A 20,287-nucleotide genomic window follows, 5' to 3' on the forward strand; every position below is an offset into this window, starting at 1 on the left:
TCCCTCCTGCTTATTCAGGCCTTAAACGTTCAAGGCATCTTTCACTTCATTCTTCCACTTCCTTCTTCGTTTCCTCCCATTACTTTGTTCCCCTTATTTCCGATGGGTATACCTTCATTAGTCATCCTGCCCTCAATTATCCTTAATGGCTAAAACATTTCAGCACACCCTCTCCAGTCTCTTTCATACTTCCTTCTCTTACCACCACACTTCTTCCTTATCCAACCCAATTGTCATTTCATCAACCCTCCTCACACCACGCACTGTCTGAAGACGTTTGTTCCCAACACATCCACCCTCTCCATTTTGTCTACGGCTCACTTCTCGATACATCACCGCAGGGACCAAAAACAATCATTAGAAATACTAATCTTTCATCATAAAGGCAGAGACCTCTCTGTCCACACACTATTCTTAATGCGCAATACACACCCCCAAACACACACACAACACTATACTGCACCACACACACACACATACACACACACACAACACAATACTGCACCACACACACACACACACACACACACACACACACACATACACACACACACACACACACACATACACACACACACACACACACACACACACACACACACAACACAATACTGCACCACACACACACACACACACACTACACACACACACACACACACACACACACACACACACACATACACACACACATACATATTCAGCCCAAGCCAGGTGTGTGTGATTACTTTCTATGTGTTACAGAGAGCTTTACACTCATGTTGCCCTGTCTCTCAATCCTGTATATGTGTACCATGTAGTTACTCCTAGTATGTGTGTACATTAACACACCCCAGCCCAAGCCTGGTATCCATTTTTCCATTAGCACCAAGGGTAAGAGGAACACCCGGGTTGGGTGTATATATATATATATATATATATATATATATATATATATATATATATATATATATATATATATATATATATATGTATTTCTTTCGTCTGTTTCCTTGCGCTGCCTCGCAAGCGCGGGAGACAGCGACAAAGCAAAAAATATATATATATATATATATATATATATATATATATATATATATATATATATATATATATATATATATATATATATATTATCCCTGGGGATAGGGGAGAAAGAATACTTCCCACGTATTCCCTGCGTGTCGTAGAAGGCGACTAAAAGGGAAGGGAGCGGGGGGCTGGAAATCCTCCCCTCTCGTTTTTTTTTTTTTTTTTTTTTTTTTTTTTTTTTTCCAAAAGAAGGAACAGAGAAGGGGGCCAGGTGAGGATATTCCCTCAAAGGCCCAGTCCTCTGTTCTTAGCGCTACCTCGCTAATGCGGGAAATGGCGAATAGTATGAAAAAAAAAAAAAAATATATATATATATATATATATTCTTTTTTTTCTTTTAAACTATTCGCCATTTCCCGCGTTAGCGAGGTAGCATTAAGAACAGAGGACCGGGCCTTTGAGGGAATACCCTCACCTGGCCCAATTCTCTGTTCCTTCTTTTGGAAAATTAAAAAAAAAAACGAGAGGGGAGGATTTCCAGCCCCCCGCTCCCTCCCCTTTTAGCCGCCTTCTACGACACCCAGGGAATACGTGGGAAGTATTCTTAATCCCCTATCCCCAGGGATAATATATATATATATATATATATATATATATATATATATATATATATATATATATATATATATATATATACACTAGCCCTTGCTGCCTCTTGGTAAGTACGGCTAACCATTTCACCACGTGTGTGTGTGTGTGTGTGTGTGTGTGTGTGTGTGTGTGTGTGTGTGTGTGTGTTTGTGTGTGTGTGTGTGTGTGTGTGTGTGTGTGTGTGTGTGTGTGTGTGTGTGTGTGTGTGTGTGTGTGTGTGTGTGTGTGTGTGTGTGTGTGTGTGTGTGTGTGTGTGTGTGTGTGTGTGTGTGTTTGTGTGTGTGTGTGTGTGTGTGTGTGTGTGTGTGTGTGTTTTGACCAAAAAGTTTGAATCACGCGACCTGATGTAATGAATTCATAAAGCGTTTGATCGACATGAGTATTGATTTCTCATATCATCAGTTGCTTTCATTCTGGGTGACCCCCCCCCCCCCCCCCCCCCGCACGGTTGTAACAACATCCGAATTTTTTCTAAAATATTACTGTTTGCTTATAGAATATCTTGTGTCAGGCTAACAGCATCAATTGTGGTGCAATAGCTGTATCAATAACCATTTCAGTGGGTGTTAACAGCGAATTTCATCTGTTTTCTGTGATTTGATAACAAAGTTGATTCTGGTGAAACGGTTGCATATCACTATCATCACGCACATTAAGGTATATTACGTGATCTGGCAACGATGATTGTGGTGCAGCGAACGCAGGCACACGTCGAGTAAATACGTATACCTGAACGTCTCACAACACCTTGTGAGTGTAAGACCATCTTGAGTGCTTGGTGGAGCAGTGATTATTGCTCATCAGAGGTTCATAAGGACAGTTCTGAAGCCCTCAGCCCGCATGGCGCCCGTCACCTGGCCATTAGCCCTGATAACAACCCTTAACTAACGGTATAACAACTCAATTTCAGACTCTGGAATGATTTGATTAGAAAACTTGTGCAGGCAAACCTGTGTGGCTTTGATAAAACAGTGAATAATGTGCAGTGTTGTGAAAAAGGTATGTTAAGCGTAAGAAGATGAACAAAAGAGAAAGAGAAGAAGCAACAGTAAGATGGAAAGTGAAGTAAGAGAGACAATGTAGTGAAGGAGACTTTACGAGGGACGGTCTGGTGAAGGTTAAAGCACGAGAGACAGTGTGGTGAAACGTGGACTAGGGGAGACACTGTACTGGACTGTGGAAAAGGAGAGATGGTGAGTTGGAAGATAGAGTAAGAAAGATGGTGTAGTGGAAAGAGGGGTGATGTGGAAGGAGAGGTAATACAGACAAAGAGTTTCAGCAGACCAACAGATCCGTTTGGACAGTTCCTCCTGGTGCTTACTCCTACCCCCGAACACCTCGTGAGGCTCTAGACAGAACCATTGAAATGCCTGAAGGTTTCTTTTCACAAGTATTCAGATACGGAATTCCGTGACAGATGGTCCGGGGACTGCCGGAAATTCACTCCGGAGTGATGAATAAGGCTAAAAACGTCACGAAATAAGATAATCATTCACAATGGTAAACGATAGATATGTATATCTTCGTTTCTTTTCCTGTACTTGAGAAATAAGCTTGTATGTGGAATTAATTAGAGCAAGATAACGCTTCAACATTCCCTCATCAGCCTCTTTTTCTATCATATACTAAGTCTTTTTCTAAAGTCTCTTAGATCTTTTCTTCCTGCCTGGCAGCCAGACACACATTGCCCTCAGCGACCGTCATCTTGGGGAAGGGGTAGGCGTCCTGCTGGCGTGGAGACCAGCCAACAGGACCAACACTCACCCATCTGTCTGCCGGGCAATAGAACTTAATCGTTTTCTCTTTTTTTCCCACTCCTTCTTTTCCTTTCCTCAGAGATCGTCTTTCATTTTCAGTGAGTCTTAAAACGTTACGAGATAGTGTTATGACGAAGGAGTGTAGGGTTCGTTGCTTTTGACGGAGCGAGGAACGAATGTCAGCGGGCTGGTCTTACACAACCGCCAGCTCTCAGACGAAAAATATGACGAGACATCAGACAGTGACATCTCTCATTCTCTCGTGCACAACACCTGACACATCAGTGATGCTCGTTTTCCCTCTCATCACCGACATCAGACAGTGACATCTCTCATTCTCTCGTGCACAACACCTGACACATCAGCGATGCTCGTTTTCCCTCTCACCACCCGAGAGTGAGAGATATGAATGAACGATGAATGCCCAGATTCACTTAAACCCTCCAGCTCACTATACCACACTCGGTAATGGAGATCGATCCTCTCTGGAGCATCCAAGTCGAAAGAAATTGACCAAATGATAGGGCCTGGGCCTGGGCCTGGGCCTGGGCCTGGGCTGTCCTGCCCTCGGAGAGTTGGGCTGATACACGTAGAGCAGAGCCAGCTCTTGATTACATTATGTCCTCTCTCTCTCTCTCTCTCTCTCTCTCTCTCTCTCTCTCTCTCTCTCTCTCTCTCTCTCTCTCTCTCTCTCTCTCTCTCTCTCTCTCTCTCTCTCTCTCTCTCTCTCTCTCTCTCTCTCTCTCTCTCTCTCTCTCTCTCTCTCTCTCTCTCTCTCTCTCATTAACACGTTTGTATAAAGTTCACTTGATACTGATACCGTATAACACTGGTTTAGACTTTGAGTGGCCATTCATATCTCATAACTAAACAAGAAATCTTCCTCCAACTTAACGTTTTATTGGTTGTACAGAAGTTTATGTAGTTATATTCAGACTTTCTGTTGTAACTAAGATTATATACAGATATATATATATATATATATATATATATATATATATATATATATATATATATATATATATATATATATATATATATATATATATATATATATACAGATCTAAAGTCTCTGTTGACGTTAAGAATTCTCTGTTGTAGTTCAGAAACTTCTGTTATCACAAAGAACTCTGTTGTCGTTCAGAACCCTCTGTTGCCGTTCAGAAACCGCTGTTGTCGATCAAAACCCTCTGCTATCGTTCAGAAGCCTTTCCTCTGTTGTCGATCAGAATTCACTCTTGTCATTCAGAACCCTCTGCTGTCGATCAGATCTCTCTGACGTTCAGAACTCCTTTGTCGTTCAGAACCCTCTGTTGTCGTTCTGAACCCTCTGTTGTCGTTCTGAGCCCTCTGTTGTCGTTTAGAACCCTCTGTTATCGATCAGAACCCTCTATAGTCGTTTAGAACCCTCTATTGTCGATGAAAGCCCTCTTTGTCATTTAGAACCCTCTGTTCTCGATCAGACCCATCCGTTGTCGAAGAGAACCTTCTATTGTCAATCAGAACACTTTGTTGTGTATATAAATCCTTCGTTGTCGAAGAGGGTCCTCTACTATCGTCCAGAGCCCTCTGTTGTCGATCAGAACACTTTATTGTCGCTCAGAATACTTCATTGTCCACCTGAACCCTCTGTTGTCGTTTAGAACCCCCAATTGTCGTTAAGAACTCTATATTGTCGTTCAGCATCATCTGTTGTTGATCGGAGTCCTCTATCGTTTTTCAGAATCCTCTGTTGTCGATCAGAACCGTCTGTTATAGTTCAGAGCCCTCTGTTGTCGATCATAACCATCTTGTTCAAGAGTCATACCGTTTTGCGCAAGGGTCATAATGTGCTCAAGGGTCATAACATCGCGTTCAAGGGACGTGCAGTCCTTCTCAAGGGTCATACTTTCCTTCTCAAGGGTCATACCGTCGTGCTCAAGGGTCATAACGTCCTGCTCGAGGGTCACACCGTCCTTCTCAAGGTTCAAAATGTCCTTCTAAGGTGTCATACCGTTGTGCTCATGGGTCATTCCGACCGGCTCAAGGGTCATGCCATCTTGCACAATGGTGAAACCGTCTTGCCCAAATTTCATACCATTGTGCTCAAGGGTCATAACGTCTTGCTCAGGGGCCACACCGTCCTACTCATGGGTCACATCTTACTCAATGGTCATAACGCCGTAATCAAGGGTCATACCGTCCTCCTTAAAGGGTATACCGTCTTGCTCAAGGGTTATAACGTCTTGCTCAAGGGTCATAACGCCGTAATCAAGGGTCACATCGTCGTGCTCAAGGGTCATACTGTTGTTCTTTGGGGCATACCGTACTGCTCAAGGGTCATAACATCTTACTCGAGGGTCATAGACTCGTACTCAATGGTTATACCTTCCTGGTCAAGGGTCATACCGTCCTACAAAAACTTTATATCGTCTTGCTCAAGGGTCATACCGTCCTGCTCAAGGGTCATACCGTCCTGCTCAAGGGTCATACCGTCCTGCTCAAGGGTCATACCGTCCTGCTCAAGGATCATAACTTCCCGCTCATGGATCACACAATCTTGCTCAAGGATCATACCTCCCTGCTTATGGGTCGTACCGTCCTTCTTAAGGGTTATACCTTCGAACTCAAGGGTCATAACGATCTGCATAAAGTTCATACCTTCGTTGTTAAGGAGTATACCGTCTTGCTCAAGGGTCATAACGTCCTGCTCGAGTCTTACCGTCGTGCGCAAGGGTCATATCATCGTGCTCAGGGGTCATACCGTAATGCTCAAGGATCATTACATCTTAATCAAGGGTCATAGCCTCGTACTCACTGGTTATACCCTCCTGGTCAAGGGTCGTACCGTCCTGCTCAAGGGTCATACCCACCTGCTCAAGGGTCGTACCGTCCTGCTCAAGGGTCATACCCATCTGCTCAAGGGTCGTACCGTCCTGCTCAAGGGTCATACCATCCTACAAAAAGTTCATATCGTCTAGCTCAAGGGTTATAACTGTTCTACTCAAGGGTCATTTCTTCATGCTCAAGGCTCATGATGTCCTGCTCAAGAGTCATATCGTCCTACCCAGTGGTCACACCGTCTTGCTCAAGTGTGAACGTCTTGCTCAATTCTTATAACGTACCTTTTAAGGGTTATATCGTCTTGCTCAATGGTCATAAGGTCGTGCTCAAGGGTAGTACGTCGTGCTCAAGGGTCATAATGTCCTACTCATGCTTCATACCATCGTGCTCAAGTCTAATAACTTCTTGCTTACGGGTTCAGCCGTCTTGCTCAACGATCATACTAACGTGATCAAGGGTAGTACCGTCTTGCACAAGGGCCAAACCCTCTTGCTCAGTGGTCATACCCTCCTGCTCAAGGCCCATACCCTCCTGCTCAGGAGGTCATACCCTCCTGCTCAAGGCCCATACCCTCCTGCTCAGGAGGTCATACCCTCCTGCTCAAGGCCCATACCCTCCTGCTCAGGAGGTCATACCGTCCTGCTCAAGGCAGATACCCTCCTGCTCAGGTCATACCCTCCTGCTCAAGGCCCATACCCTCCTGCTCAGGAGGTCATACCGTCCTGCTCAAGGCCCATACCCTCCTGCTCAGGAGGTCATGCCGTCCTGCTCAAGGCCCATACCCTCCTGCTCAGGAGGTCATACCGTCCTGCTCAAGGCCCATACCCTCCTGCTCAGGAGGTCATGCCGTCCTGCTCAAGGCCCATACCCTCCTGCTCAGGAGGTCATACCGTCCTGCTCATGATATTAAAGTTAAAACTGTAGTCTCGGTTCTGCCGGACATCACTGATGATCCCACAGGGAATGGACATGACAGATCTCCTAATGTGACCCATAGAGTCATGGCGATGACCTCTGATCAGAGCATGAGGCCTGACTTGCCCTCTGACCTGTAGGCCAGCTGGTCACTTCTGTCTTAAAGAATTCCTAAAACTTAAAATCATCATTTTCCACCTATCATTTCTAGATTATTTTAGTTGATTAAGAAAAAATATCTTGGGCTCGAACATGTCACATGGCTGTGATATTCGTCGTTTTGAAATCCTCAATTCTATTTTATCTAAATTTCGAAAGAAAAGAAGAATATGAAGCTCTTCCCATTTTTCACTCAAAACGAGCAGTAAATTTCACATGAAAGAATTTAAATGAATACTGTTGACTACTGTCTCTACCATCTTGTGGTAATGTAAACTATGGTAATAGGAATATGGAGGAGGACGGTCTTTAGAAAGGGGAAATGAAATGGTAAGTTTGGTTGTACGCCTTTATGTCACTGTTTTTTCACTGAGTAAAGTTTCAAACTGACAAAGTATTCATCCAACTGGTTTCAGAAGGTATTAATGGTGTTTGCATTAATACTTGAGAGAGGTGACTTATTCCATTTCCGAGAATCATATCAAGAAAGAATTTTTCATTATAACATAATGCTATATATTTTTGCATGAGGTTTCATACTACATTTTGACACGTGTTGCCTTATTTTTCAAAAAGTTCATCATGATCATCAGAATTCATCTGAATGCTGTAGACTTAAGAGACGGGAATGTCCGTATAGAACCGTACTTATCTTCAGGAAGAAGAGAATAACCAGTAGCATTGTGTCAACATGTCAACATCATCAGTGGACACATGATGATGGTCATCTGAAAACTTGTATCATTAGGTCAGGTTAGGTTAGGTTGGGTTAGGTTAGGTTAGGTTAGGTTAGGTTAGGTTAGGTTAGGTTGGGTTAGTGGGTTAAGTTGTCTATTGCTGCTTGAAAGAAGAGATAATAGATCTTCGGAGCCTTACTTCACTCGGTAGCTTTCTTATAGAAGGTATTTTCTCGGCCTTTATTTAGGCCTTGCATAATCCTCTATGTAGTTCAGTGACCAGAACTGAATTGTATACTCAAGACGTTAATGTTCCTGACCGTAGATCATAGTTTTGTGTTGGTTTTATTATTTGCTGATATGTACCGCTTAACATTATTGGACAGTACGTTGTTGACAGCAGCCACCCAGGATAGTACTATCGTCCTGGCTGAGGAGCGTCAAAGTGGTGGCCGGAACCATCTTACACTCTCCATGTTAGGAATGCTGGTTTTACTTTCTCTCTCATCACAACGGGACTCCCGGGCTAGTTCTACCATTATCTTACAAGCACTATATACCTACTCCAACTTGGCTTCTTATTATTACATTTTCTTTTCACATAAGTACTTTTGCCAATTCCTGTCCACTTAAATACTTATAAGTATCACAATGAAAGAGTCCGTCAGTCTTATTGCCTCTAGTCCTCGGCATCATGGAATGCTAAGAATCTCCGGGGTCCTGCCTGAGTTTACTGCCAATGAGAGGGAAGGCTCTGGCAGTAGTAGCACCGGCCCCTCCCACGACCTTTCCCTCTCTGTGAAACCTTCCTCTTTTTCTATTCACTATACCTACATTTGTGGTATCTCTAGTAACCTATCCTCAGTTGAACACCAACTGTCCACTACCTCTCCTAATATCTTGCTTCTGTCTGTCACACAGCTGTCTAATGATGTTCTCACTAATCTCTTTTTCATATCTTACTATAAAGTCCATACGTTTCCGGTTCAAAGGTGGTGTTTGTGCTTATTCCAACATCAACACACCTGCTGCACGCTTCAAGAACTTTGAGTGTCCAAACTCTGATGTCTCCCTACTTCCACACTTTTCCTCTGTTTTGCCTGTTGGTCTAATTCTACAGGTTTTATATCCTACGAGTATCTAAATTCCTGCCATGAGACTGGGACATCCTCTCACCCGCAAGTCGAGATCCTCTACCTCGGTGATTTCAACATTCACCATAGGGAATGGTTGAATTCCTCCCATACGGATGGTGTAGGGATTGAAGCCATAACGTTTCCCATTTTCAATGATTTAGAGCAAATTATCTCGCACCCTATCCATATTCCTGACCGCTGTGATCACTCTCCTAATATTCTGGATTTTTTCATCTCTAGTCCATCCCGCCGTAAATACACAATCTCACCTCCAATTGGTTCATCTGATCACATTCTCGTAAAAGTGATAATACTAGCGGCACCTCCATCTCCAGCAGCCACCTGAACAAAGCTGACTGGAATAACTTACGTAACTTTTCTGACTTTCCTTGGGTAAATTACTGTCTCTTACATGGTGATGCTTCTCTCTCCGCCAAACTCATAGCATTTATACCCTCTTCCTCCAAGACGACCTCTTCATCTCATCCATGGTTCAACCGTTCCTCTTCAGAGGCTATTCAGGCAAGGGATCAGGCATATCAGGCTTGGAAAAACTCTTCTTCCTCTGGCTCCCATTCAGTGTTTATCACTTCCCGTATTCCTTACAAGCACGTTATCCGTGAGACGAAGTGTTCCTTTATTCAAAAGAAGTTCGATAACCCTTTCTCGTCATCCACTGATAGGTCTTTCTGGTCTGTAGCTAATGGCATTTCTAAAAACTTCTGTCCCTCTATCTTCCTTCCCTTCACTTTTCCACTCTGACGGTACTATAGCTGTCTCTCCCGTAGAAAATGCAACTCTCTTTGGTTCCCATTTCTCCTCTAATTCCACCTTGGTTAACTCTATCATTCCTTCACCCACTGATGCTCCTCTTGCTAATCCTATGCCTCGTCCCGTAATCTCTTTTCGGACTGTCTGAAATGCGCTTCTTTCTCTGGACACAAGCAAAACTTATGGTTCGATGGCAGCTATCCCCGTGTACTGAGAGAGTGTGCCTCTGAACTTGCAGTGTGCTTGCTAGTCTGTCCTGCTTCTGTTTAAAAACCAAAATACTTCCTTCTCCTTGGAAGCATGCATTGATACATCCCATCCCTAAGACGAGCGACCGTTCTGACCTTCTAACTATCGTCCTATTGTTTTAACATCTAATATATCCAAAGTCTTTGAATCCTTCCTCAACTCCCATATCCTTAAACACCATGAAAATCAGTCTTCTCTCTGATCACTAGTATGGCTTCCATAAGGCAAGAGCCACTGTTAATATTCTTTCCTATCTTATTAATGTGTGGTCATCATTCCTGAAAGATATGGAGGAGTCATGTGTAGTAGCCCTTGACATATCTAAGGCTTTTAAGAGAGTGTGGTATCGGGGTCTCATCTCCAAGCTCCCCTCTTTTGGCTTTCCTCCCTTACTTTTTGTTCCTTCATATCTAGCTTTCTCTCCGATCGATCTATCTTTGCTGTTGTTGATGGATCAGCCTCCCCTTTTCTTCATCAACAGCGGTGTCCTTCAAGGTTCTGTACTGTCCCTTACACGATTTTCTCTCCTCCACACATAACCCAGTGCACTCATACGCTGACGACTCAACACTGCATCCATCCAATTCCTTCAATTCTGCTCCCTCTTCTCTCACTCGATCTGCATCTCATGTTGACACAGCTTCCTCAATATACTCAGACTTGGACAGGATAGATCAGTAGGGTACACAAAATCCTGTTAAGTTTAATGCCTCCAAGACCAAGCTTTTACCTGTCTCTCTTCTGATGATTCTGCAATTCCATATTTTGACTTAGCATATCTGTAACATGTTCTCTTTCTTGGAAACCCCACATTACAGGAATAGCTATGTCTGCCTCTAAGAAACTGAGTGCCTTGCTTAGATGTCGAAACTTCTGTTCTGAACAGCTGTTCCGTTTATACAAGGGATTGATTCGTCCTTGTGTGGAGTACTGCTCCTACATTTGGGGTGGTTATAGTTCTACACCCTTACTTGACAGAGTTGAGTCGAAAGCAGTACGACTTATAAACTGTCCCCGGATAACTTCCAAACTTAACCCCCCATGCCTTACGCCGCAGTATTGGTTAACTTTCCCTCTTCTATAGGTATCATTAGTTTTTGCTCCCGCTGGCTAGCTGCTTGTGTGTGCCCACACCACTATCTAGACCACACAATACTCGGCCATCAGCAACTCAAGGGTGGACCATTTTGATACCTGACTCTTTCCCTACACGTAGAAGCTTTGGAACTCTCTATCATCTCATGTTTTACCCAATAACTATGACCTGGCACATTTCAAAAGATAGGTTTTTCACATTCTCAGAAATTCATAAATACTTTCCCCTGTCTTTTCTTTTCCCATTTCATAATTCTCTCTATATCTTAGTTAATACCCGGCCTTGATGAGGACATCTGTCCGTAACTGGAGCCTTCAACATAAAAAAGTACTTCAGATGTTACTGACATCGTTTCCAGTAACGTGGCAAGAGAAAGTTACGAGAGCTGAAAAAGCATTTGAGAAAAGGGAGGAAAGAAAAGCGAAAAACCTCATAGAGTATACAAAAATGTTTTTGAAGGAGGTGAATTGCGTGTTGAGAACATGACAAATGGAGGTGACAGTAATGAGAACGGAGGGGGAGACGGTGACAGACAAAGATGATGTGAAAAGGATATGGAATGAGCATTTTGAAAGACTGTTGTGTTAAGTGAGAGGGAGGTGAATGGTGACGAGGTGGGATGGTGAAAAGAGTGGAGGTAATAAGAACCTTGCTCAAGATGAAATATGGTAAAGCAGTTGGTATGGATGGGACTGTAGTTGAATTTCTCTGGAAAGAGATCGACGGTGTTGTTGACTGGTTAGTGAGGCCCGTGAACATGTGTGTATCCTAAGCTCGGGGTGAAGACTAGTAGAATCCACATCTAATGGCCTTGCTCAAAGTAAAGGAGTCCATAATGATAATTTTGATTATAAAGGTGTACTAAATCGGTTAAGGATACCTGGTAAGGAGTATTGGAGAGTGATAATTGACAGAGTGTCTTCATACACAGAGCAGCTGACTGGGGAGAGGGCAATGTCATCTTAAGAGACGTAGAGGATGTGTGGACCAAGTGTTTGTTTTGAGAGAAAAGTCTTATGAAAGGTGTTCTGGATATATGGGGAAATGGAAGGTGTTCTGGATATATGGGGAAATGGAAGGTGCTCTGGATATATGAGGAAATGGAAAGTTACTTAATGTAATAAGGAGCTATTTTCAAGAGAGTAAGTTATGGTTGCGAGTGGGAAGGGAAAAATAAATGGATGGCAGTTAAGGCCAGTCTTCATCAAGGATGTGTATGTCACCATGACTGTTTGATTTCTACATAAATGGGGTGATGATGGAGACATGTTCGAGCTCTTAGAGAAAGAGGTTGGTCTGCCATATGTTGAAGGCGGAGTGGAGGTATGAAAGAGAGAAATTATTTGCAGTTAGCGTACAGCATGACAGTAATGGCAGATTCTACCAAGAACCTCAAGAGGCAGATGAGAGTTTACCAGAATGTGTTAAAGACAGTTTGATATCAACTCTTTTAGGTTCTTGATGCGGGAACGTGCTTTCTTAAGTATCACTGATGTCGCTGGGTGTTATCTCTCATCATCCTGTTGGCAAACCTCTCCAACTAAGAAACAAGTATTCTTTCAATATCACTCCCCAATTTTGGTGTAAAGGCAGTCCAGCGTGAGAGATATATCTGGTATTATTTTAGTTGCTAGACCAACAATCAAATGGCGCTGCAACAATCAGATGTAGTGAGCAAGTCGTCAGGTATGTTGACATTTTGTTTTGTTTGGACGGTTTCGGCAAAGAAAGTGGTAGCACATCTCATTACACACCTCCACCTGGAGAAAAGATCTGATCTCTCTGAAGAAAATGCAAAATAAACATCGGAAGTTCCGGTGATATCCGAAAGATCCCATAAGATAGAGTAAAGTTTAGAATAACAGTCACAATACTCTATGATATTTCGCTCAATATACGTTTATTTCACTTTGGGCTAGAGCAGCGTTGTGATGTAAACATACCCGGTAATCATTGTGGCCTTAAAACAGTTTTCAAAATCTTTGTGACCGATAGCAAAAATATTTACAATGTAAGGTAAGAAAAGACAATTGTATCTTATTGTGAATTTTTCAAACTTCTTTCATGAATCTATTCAACATTAAAGAGAAATTTCCCGAGTCTTCCATAATACCTGATATTTTCCAACTTTTCCAGTATCCCTAGCTTCCACCCTCCCGTCTCCTAACATAGACTGGACCTACTTAGCCTTACTTAACACCGCCCAAAATTACGTGATTTTTGCTAATATGAATATAAATTTTGAGTCAAAAGTCTACTCACATAAAAATATGCTCTTTTTCTGGCTGTCAGCTATATTTGCTTACTTTGCTTGCTTTAGCATGTCATGATTTTTTGTTTCAATGATTTTGTTCTGTTTCTTATAAACGAGTTTCATGTGCTTATCATGCATTTCTATGTGTTTGTTGATATGGTAGACATTTCCACATATTTTCTGTTATGTTACTAGTCTACTTTGTTTGTTCATATATTGCTTTTACCCTTTTTAAAATCATAGGCAACTATAGGGAATGAGAGCGAGGGGCTAGAAACCCTCCCCTCCTTGTATTTCAATTTCTAAATGGAAAACAGAAGTAGTCAAGCGTTGAGTGCTAATTTTCCTCGAAGGCTCAGACTGGGGTGTCTGAATGTGTTTGGATGTAACCAAAGTGATAAGAAAGGAGAGATAGGTAGTATTTATGTGGAGAGAAGGATGTTCTGACTCTAAGTAAAACGAAGCTCAAGGGTAAAGGGGAGCATTGGTTTGGAAAAGTCTTGGGAGTAAAGTCAGGGGTTGGTGAAAGGACAAGAGTTAAGGAAGGAGTAACACTACTCCTGAAGTAGGAGTTGTAGGAGTGTGTGATAGAGTGTAAGAAAGTGAATTATAGATCGCTATGGGTAAAACTGAAAGTGGATAGAGAGAGATGGGTGATTATTGGGGCTTATGCACCTGGTCATACAAAGATAGATCACGAGAGGCAAGTGCTTTAGGAGTAGTTGAGTGAATGTGTCAACAGCTTTGATGCACGAGACCGGGTATTAGTTAAGGATGATTTAAATGCGAAGATGAGTAACGTGGCAGTTGAGGGTGTACTTGATGTCCATTGGGTATTCAGTGTTCTGAATGGAAATGGTGAAGAACCTATGGATTTGTGTGCGAAAAAAAAGACTGGAGATTGGGAAGACCTGGTATGTGAGTAGGAGAGATGGTCAAAGCGCATTAATAGATAATGTGTTAACTGAAAGGCGTGTAAAAAGAGAGACTTTTGGATGATAATATGCTGAGAGGGGCAGCTGGAGGATGTCTGATCACTATCTTCTGGAAGCAAAGGTGAAGATTTGTAGAGATTTTCTAAAAAAAAGAAAGAATGCTAGGGAAAAGAGAGTGATGAGAGTAAGAGACTTGGAAAGAAGACTTGTGTGAGGAAACACCAGGAGAGATTGAGTGTAGAATAGAAAAGATGAGAGCAAATGACGTGAGGGGAGTGGGGGAGGAATGGTATGTATCTAGGGAATCATTGTTGGCATGTGCAAAAGATGCATGTGGCACGAGAAAGGTGGGATGTGTGCATTAGGATGAAGAAGTAAAGTTGTCAGTGAATGAGGAAAGAGAGGAGTGTGGACGATACTTACAGGGAAGAGTGCAAATGACTGGGAGAGGTATAAAAGAAAGCAGCAGAAGATCAAGAGAAAGGTGCAAGGGGTGAGACAGAGGGCAAATGAAAGTCAAGGTGGGAGAGTATCATTAGATTTTAGGAAGAATAAAAGGATGTTTTTGGAGATGATAAGATAAGAGAACAAATGGAAATATTGGTGAAGGAGGCAAAAGGGGAGGTAATAAAGAGTAGTGATGAAGTGAGAAGGATATGGAGTTATTATTTTGAAAGATTGTTGAATGTGTTTGATGTTAGAGTGGCATATGTAGGGTATTTTGGTCAGGATGGTATGCGAAGAGGGAGGGTCAGGGAGAATGGTTTGGTTAAAACAAAGGAGGAATCTATTACAAAAGGAGGTGACTGTGTTTAACTGATTGGTGAGGATATTCAGTGTAAGTATTGATCATGGTAAGGTGCCTGAGTATTGTGAGAATGAATGCATTGTGCCATTGTACAAAGGCAAAGGGGATGAAGGTGAATGTTAGAATTACAAAGGCATACGTTTGTTGAGTAATCCTGGGAAATTATATTGGTGGGTATTGATTGAGAGGGTAAAGGCATGTACAGAGCATCAGATTGGGGAAGAGCAGTGTGGTTTCAGAAGTGGTTGAGGATTTGCTTTGAAGATTGTATGTGAGAAATACATAGAAAAACAGATGAATTTGTATGCAGCATTTATGGATCTGGAGAAAGCATATGACAGGCTGGATAGAGATGCTTTGTAGAAGGTTTTGAGAGTACATGGTGTGAGAGATTAGTTGCTAGAAGCAGTGAAAAGTTCTTACCAAGGATGTAAGTCATGCGTACGAGTAGGAAGAGAGGTAAGTGATTGGTTCCCAGTAAATGTCGGTTTGCGGCAGGGGTATGTGATGTCTCCATGGCTGTTTGATTTGTCTATGGATGGGGTGGTTAGGGAGGTGAATGCAAGAGTTTTGGAGAGAGGGGCAAGTATGCAGTCTGTTGTGGATGAGAGGGCTTGAGAAGTGAATCAGTTATTGTTTGCTGATGATACAACGCTGGTGGCTGATTCGGGTGAAAAACTGCAGAAACTGGTGAGTGAGTTTGGTAAAGTGTGTGAAAGAAGAAAGTTGAGAGTAAACGTGAATAAGAGCAAGGTTATCAGGTTCTGTAGGGTTGAGAGAGAAGTTAATTGGGAGGTAAATTTGAATGGATAATAACTGGAGGAAGTGAAGTGTTTTAGTTATCTGGGAGTAGACTTAGAGTATATGGAACCATGGAAGCAGAAGTGAGCGAAGGTTCTGGGAGCGTTGAAGAATGTGTGGAAGGAGAGAACATTATCTCGGAGAGCAAAATGTGGTATATTTGAAGGAATAGTGGTTCCAGCAATGTTATATGGTTGCGAGGCTTGGGTTATACATAGGGTTGTGCGGAGGAGGGTGGATATGGTGGAAATGAGATGTTTGAGGACAATATGTTGCGTAAGGTGGTTTGATCGAGTAAGTAATGAAAGGGTAAGGGAGATGTGTGGTAATAAGAAGGTGTGGTTGAGAGAGCGGAAGAGGGTGTGTTGAAATGGTTCAGACACAAGGAGAGAATGAGTGAGGAAAGATTGAAAAAGATGATATATTTGTCAGAGGTGGAGGGAAGAAGGAGAATCGGAAGACCAAATTGGAGGTGGAAGGATGGAGTGAAAAAGATTTTGAGCGATCAGGGCCTGAACAACAGGAGGGTAAAAGGCGTGAAGGAATAGAATGAACTGGAACGATGTGGTATACCGGGATCGACGTGTTGTCAGTGGATTGAACCAGTGTATTTGAAACGTCTGGGGTAAACCATGAAATGTTTTGTGTGGCCTGGGTAATTCATACTTATATATTTATTTTAGTATCTATATTCATATAGTTACTCTATTAATCATATTTTCGGAGTTACATAGTGAACTTTAGCCGTTCTCTACACTTTTGCCATAAGATGACGCTAGTGGCAACTTTTTGAGAACTCTTCAAACACATTGCTCTTTTAGGGTTGTTGTACTTCCTAAGTACATTCTACTTAATCCAACTTTCTTTGTAAAATTGTGACTCTGTGAGTTCTGACTCAGTTAACCCGGCTCACTGGCGTCTTGTGGATGTGGCTCGAATGTGTCTGTGCAAGTGTTTTTCCACCCGTTCTTTGGCAGCGTTACCTCAGCGTTCCGATGTGAAAACTGTATACATATTAGAGAACGATGGCTGAAAACGGTAAAGTATCTCCATCGGATGTAAAGCCATTCATAACGTGTAAACATGAGTTGCTGATGGTTTATTTATGACAGTCGTTCGCCACAAGATGCAGCATATGAACACCAAACATCAGTGTGTGATCCATTTGCTGAAGAAAAGTTATGCTGAAGATGGTGGATGACCTTGATCGACTAAGCAAGTACACTGAGTGAATCCTCCAGACACAGGACACAAGTCAGTGGAGTTGTTACTCAATATTGTTCCCATATCATTATTAACGGTATAGCCTTAATGAATATGGTTTGATTATATAACTGTATAGTTATGTTTACTGTACATTACGAACTAGCTATACATATTCAGATATGTATGTTAAAAAAGAAAAAATTCGTGACTTGCATAGGAATATGTATTTTTTCATAGATTTTTATTGAAGTTCTTCATTAACTTTTTAGGAACAATTTCGTAAAGAAAAAGGTGTATGTCTCAGAACTGATTTTCTTGAAAAACATGTAAACATGTTTGGCGGTAGCTTTACGTATTTACCTCTCCGACCTCAGACCTGAGCGTTAATGTGAACAAAATTTAGATAATGGGTACAACAGGGGAAGTGGGCGGATGAGGGTGAAAGAGGACAGAATGTAAGTTTAAGGTGAGATAGCGTGGAGGAAAAGGAATATTTCAGGTCACTAGGAGGATTGGACATTGAAACATATAGCATCACAAGGGCTAATGAGACAGGGAAGAAAACAGTGTTACGTTTGGTGTATTAAAGAGAGTGTGGAAGGAAAGGTCATTGTCTGTTAGGGCAGAGATGGGTATGCTTGTTACAACTGCAGTCAGAAAAGTTCTTTGTGGATGAAAGTTTTGATCCTAGAATGCAAAGGAAAGATAAAGATGGATGTAGTGGAAGCGAAATGCCTGGGAACAATACATGGAATGAGATAGATTGGTTGTAAGGAACAGAGTGACAGTGAACGTAGTGTGATAAGAGAACCGACCAGATGTACCAAGATCGTCGTGGCTGACATACAGAACATCTGAAGAGAGATTGATAAAAAAGATCTATGTGTCGGAAGTGGAGGCGGCAAGGGAGACGGACAGACTGGGGAAGAGATGTAAGGATGAAGTAAGGGAGGTCTTGGGGTATCGGGGCATGAATATTTAGGAAGGCGAATTGTGCAGTTGTATTCATGGTTTGGTGTATGGGGGGGACGACGCCATGTTAGTGGATTTAACCAGGTCATGAAGTCATAGCAATCCTTGGATTATTCTGCAGGGTTTATCAGTAGGCTGTCGACTGTAGTTTTGGCAGTTGTCGCTACAGATCGGATGTATGCAAATGTGGCTGTTATACGTGGTGGGAAGGACAGTTAGGTTATACCCCAAGAAAATTCGGTTCAATTTCGAATCGGAAGATGGGAAATTCGATTCACTTCGGAAACTTCGGCTCCTGTACGATGGTTTCGAATCTACATTACTTCCAGTAAACATCTACAAAATATCAAACCTCACAGTTTCGCATGGGGTGTGTTTATGTTCACAAGAAATATCATCTTAGGCTTCTGCAATTCTTTTCTTTTTTTTAAGGAACCAAGTCACGGCAGACTTGTTTTAGAGAGCAACTATTAAAGAACAAACAAATCAGAAAGACAACCGCTGTCGTCTACATCTGTAGTTATTTTGATTTGTGTTTATGTTAGTTTCGATCATGGCATGTGATTCGAGCCGTAAAAAGTTTTGTAATTAGTAGGGATTTAAATTTTGTACAGATAAAATTTTGGAAGATGCATCATTGCAAACGTTAACCTTTAGTCCCAGTTCGCTAACATCCCATTAACGGAAATGACTGTAATAACAATTGTTCCCAAGGACTGAGGGTTAATCGCAAACGGATGATAGACCTCATAAGAGCATCAGTTAACGATAGGCATTTTATCTTGTTTAGCAGTAAAGCACGGAAGGAGATCCCCACAATGGTAATGGGATACCCATGAGGACTGACTCTCGTGAATGCTCCTCTCTGTCTTCACGACGTCAGATGTGTTCTTTTACACCCCAGGCCTCAGGTTTCTGAACCGTCACCTCATAAACGATAAGAGGATGACACAGCTGTCGTTCATGGGTCTCGAGACGGGGTTCCTTTGTTTCAAGCTTGACATTTAACATGTAAATATCATATCAATGTATTACAGTGTTCTTCCAGTTTTAGACAGCTATTGCATGACTAGACGACTCGTTCTAAGGTTACTGTATAGGGAGGCAACGTTTATAGGCCTATGTACAAAGTTTGCTTCTATTATTCCTATCAACTTTAAACTAACTTTTATTCGAACATAGACGGCACTTTTGACATCTGTTCATGTTCTAGATTTATGGACATAAAAAGTTTTATAATTTTTTACTGATAAGAAATTCATCATACTTTCACTGACGCACACATTTGAAAAGATTTACCCGATCAGTGAGTAAAACCAAATCCTAAAATGAAGTTTATGATGAAAACATTGGTTTACTTCCCTAAAGTATATACTAGCACATAGTTTCAGTCTCCGAAATGAGCTTAACTCGTTCTTTGATAGATTATATCTGATAATGTGAAAGCAATATTCAAGTTACCATCTAAAACTTTGTCTAAGATCGGAGATGTAGCTCTCAGAAATTTACGGTCAATTTCTATAAACAAATTTACTTGCAATAGCAGAAGGCATCGTACGTTGGTAAAACGAAGAGGCACTTAAGACCTGGAATAGCGGAGCATTCCTGTCGCTCGGCTGGAACTGGCGTCCTTATGGCCACATCACCATTCTCGGCCATTAGAAATCCCTTGCGAGTTAGTGATGACCCTATGTCAGCGGGTTAGTGATGACCCTATGTCAGCGGGTTAGTGATGACCCTATGTCAGCGGGTTAGTGATGACCCTATGTCAGCGGGTTAGTGATGACCCTATGTCAGCGTTCATATCCTTCGTCTTGGCCAGAAGTCCACGGGAGTAAGACATGCTGACTGTGGAGGCGGTGTAAGGCAGTAGCGAGAGACTCTCCATTCGAACATCCGAGACTTAGTTTGTTTTCCTTTTCTTGACAGACACTTCATTAAATCAGTTAACTTATAATCATAACCGCTGTTAAAGAAGTAAAACGCTTCCCCAGATTCTCAGAGTATCTCTAAGACCATACAAGCTGTCACTGCATTCATGGTCCTTGATCAACCCTGGTTGGTTGCTC

The sequence above is a fragment of the Panulirus ornatus genome, chromosome 1 (assembly GCF_036320965.1).
Source record: "Panulirus ornatus isolate Po-2019 chromosome 1, ASM3632096v1, whole genome shotgun sequence".
Taxonomy (NCBI): Eukaryota; Metazoa; Arthropoda; class Malacostraca; order Decapoda; family Palinuridae; genus Panulirus; species Panulirus ornatus.